The sequence below is a fragment of the Microtus ochrogaster genome, chromosome X, assembly GCF_000317375.1.
Source record: "Microtus ochrogaster isolate Prairie Vole_2 chromosome X, MicOch1.0, whole genome shotgun sequence".
In the NCBI taxonomy this organism is placed as follows: Eukaryota; Metazoa; Chordata; class Mammalia; order Rodentia; family Cricetidae; genus Microtus; species Microtus ochrogaster.
Genome location: NC_022026.1, coordinates 55659384 through 55663036, shown reverse-complemented (window position 1 = coordinate 55663036; position 3653 = coordinate 55659384). Strand labels below are relative to the sequence as shown.

At 39.9% G+C, this 3653-nt stretch overlaps 1 pseudogene; it reads right to left on the bottom strand.

Moving 5' to 3' along the window:
• Positions 1-414: 414 nt before the first annotated feature.
• Positions 415-3653, bottom strand: part of LOC102001480 — a 14594-nt pseudogene continuing 11355 nt past the window's right edge.

Genomic DNA, 3653 nt, shown 5'->3' with positions numbered 1-3653 from the left:
CCGTTCCTGCGGAGACCAGGAAAGCAGAAGCAGTGGCTGGGAGCATGCTTGCCAAATTTATATGCAAACATTAGCCCGAGGCGAACATGCCCCCTTAGGGGCGGGACTTATCCCTACATCCCACCAGGACCAGACCAGCTAAATCCCGTTCCATTTTTAGATGATACTAGCTCCATTGTCTCACAGGCTGAATTGACAGCTGTTTCCTCCTTCCCTGCTCCACCCACGAAACACACCCAGTGTTTTCCACAAGGCAAATTGCTTACAGACAGCATGCTATACCCACCGAAATGTGTATTTGTCCGGACAAACTTATGCCCACGGAGAGCTCCCAACATACTTAAAAGCAGCAGCCTCTGAACATCTAGAAATGACAACTTTATTTCAACAGTTGTGGTGGCATAACTTTGCCAATTAGATATTTTCTGCAAAGTCATAAACATAGATATGAAAATCATCATCAAATTTGATAAGATACACCGATGGTAGGGCTTCTACCTTTCCAATGAACTTGCCCGTTCTTTTGCTGCCATCATCATTGGCATATTCAACCTCTTTTCCTGTGAGACCATTCACAAATTTCTGACCCACATCTAGTGGAGGAATCTCATTATAAACTGGCAGGATTCAGAGATCGCCCTGTTTATAATCATCCAGAAGCTCATACATGTATAAGATGGGATCATTTGCATAAGTAATATAAAAGAAGGTATTAAGAAGAAGAGCTTTTGCCAGAACCATCCCACTCCAGAGATCTTTGGAGCCATACTCACCCTCAAATATGTGATCCACCACCTTGCCAATTATGGTATTACCAAGGTCGGGATCAGGGACTGGGGATGGTTTTACTGTATCAGACAGCACTTTAAGGGACAACACTCTTTCATCTTGATGAAGTTCTAACCCATAGACGCAAACGATCCTGTCGTATTTCACCAGATAGTGAGAGGGATTTATGGCCACTTGATCCAGAACCGTTCCTCTCCAATGGATGATGGAACCATCCTCTTTCTTCCAGTTGTGGGAAATTCTGCAGCCCACAATGTTCCTTTCGGCCAGGGACGAACATCTGCTTTCCTGCCTCTTCTGCTTCGGTTTTTCCTTGGTCAAGGTTGCAGTTTTGTTGATGTAGTTGTCACAGAATTCATGTCCAGCAGCTGCATCTGCGGGTTCCCCTTGGGCCTCAGTGGTCCAGAAATACTGGGTGCTGGTGCCTGGGAAAGGGGAAGAGACAGTTAGCTGAGTGGATAAAGGGCCAACTTATTCACACACATCCCTTGTTAGATGCCTCCACTCCAGGAATCTGGTCCCTAACCAGCCCTCACCCCCACCCCAGGAGCCTGAGGGCAATGCTGGATACCTGGTTGGGTGCCTGCTGCTGTGCTGCACTCTCCTGGGTTCCCTGGTGTTGTTGGGAAAGGCTGGAGAGCTGCAGTGGGGCAGAAGATGTGAAACAGGATTTGGACTTCCGAAATGCTGGAATCAGTGACTCTTAATATCAACTGTCCCTCCCCTACCTGTGCTTTGTCTCCCACATGGCCTGAGCAAACCTGTTTAGAAGCAGAGAGGAGACGCATGGCAATGCTCCTCTCCTCCCTCCACCTTATCCTTCACCTCAGTGTCCTGAGCATTCCTCCAGGAACTTGCTTTTTCTCTCCACTAATGCCCTCGTGAAATTCTTAGTGAACATGAATATCCCTTCGTTTTCACTGGAAGAACTTGGAAGGGGGATGTGTGCTAACACATTAGACTGCCATTTTGATCTAGTCTCTCCCTAATTTTTACTGACTTTCACTATCTTTCATTTGGGCAGATTTTTTCTTGTCGTTTCCCCCCTCTTTTCTGCTTTAGTCTATGGAAAGGTAATCATGTTTTTAGCTTGAGCGCTATGTAAATTTCTTGAAACTGACATGAAGGACATGATTTCAATTCTATCTTTCATTTCAAGGCCTCACAGCAAAAATATTATTTCCTTTTCCTATTAGTGCTTTCTAAGGACATTACATATGTTTAAAATTAGTTTTTCTTTTTTCTCTAATATACAATTATTTCATCACCGATGTGTAAAATTTGATTTTGCAATCATCTTTAGCTTTCTCGTAATCACTGACTTTTGGAAGAATAGTTCCACAATAATTGGTAATGAAATTTATTCAATAGAAGGTATATCTTTGTTGAATATGTTAAGTTCTTAGGAGAAAAATAACCAATTTCTAATCTGTGAATTAAGACTTGGTCTCTTTAACAAATACGGGAGTAATTATTTTTTTTCTTCTTGGTTTTTTAAGATAGGGTTTCTTTGTGTAACACTCCTGTCTGTCTTAGAAATCGCACTGTAGACCAGGCTGGCCTCTCACTGAAATCCAGCTGCCTCTGCCTCCCAAGTGCTGGGATTAAGGGCATGCAACACCACCTGGCCTAATATTTGTTTTTTTTTTCTGTTTTTGTTTGTTTTCGTTTTGTTTTTTGGAGACAGGGTTTCTCTGTAGCTTTGGAGCCTGTCCTGGAACTAGCTCTTGTAGATCAGGCTTGCCTCGAGCTCATGTAGGTTCACCTAAATGATTATACTTGAATTTTTTTTATTATTATTGAGAGTAGAATCTAAGAAAACCATTGCTTAGACAAATATCAAGTAATTTTCCAAATGTTTTTTTTTGGTAGTTTTACAGCTTCTGGTTTATTCATCTTTAATCCATGTGGACTTTATTTTAGAATATGGTGTCAGAAATGGCCCAATTTCATTGTGCATTTGGACAAGCAGTCTTTTCATTTTTGGCAGCTTTGCTAAAATCGCTTGGCTACATATGCTCTTTTTTCTGTTCCAGTTGTTGGTGAGTCATTTTGCATGCTACTGTCACGCTGTTTAATTACTATTGACTTGTGCTACAGCTTAAAATGTGGTAGTGATTGGTGCTTTCAGCTTCATTGTTTTTGCTCATGACTTCCTCAGCATGGTTGTGGTTGTCTGGAACATTAGACTACTTTTTCCTTGGTCTGTAAAAAATAACATTGATATGTTGATAGTGATTCCATTGACTTGCATTGGAAAATATGAATATTTCAATAGTACCTTTGCTTCCTTCAACTTAATTTATGGACATTTTATATAGTTTTCAATGCATAAATATTTCATTTCTGTGGTTATATATGTTTTTAAATACTTGTGAAACTATTGCAAATGAGATTGTTGTCTTGATATTTTCAGAAATTTTGTTATATAGTATGTAAATATCACTCATATTTTTACTGCTGAGCTTGTATTCTGTTACTTTACTGTACTTAATGATTAGTTCTAGCAGTTTTGATGAAACCCTTAAGATTTTTATATAAGATCATGCTACTAGCAAAGAGTCAGGGTTTGACTTCATTATTTTTCATTAGGATGCTTTTATATCTTTCTTTTATATCTGCCTAATTGTTTCAGTCAGTCCCTTCAATACTATATTGAAGACATGTTGCAAATGTGGGTAGCATTGCATTCTTCTGGATAGTAGAGGAAATGTTTTTAACTTATGCTGGTTAAATATGATTTTAGCCATAGTTTCATATGTGGTTTTCAGTGTATTGATGATAGCTCCATGTGGCATGCAGTGCCTTTTTTGTACTGTGGCACTTCTTTCTACTCCAAATTTACTGAGAGTTTTGATCTCGAA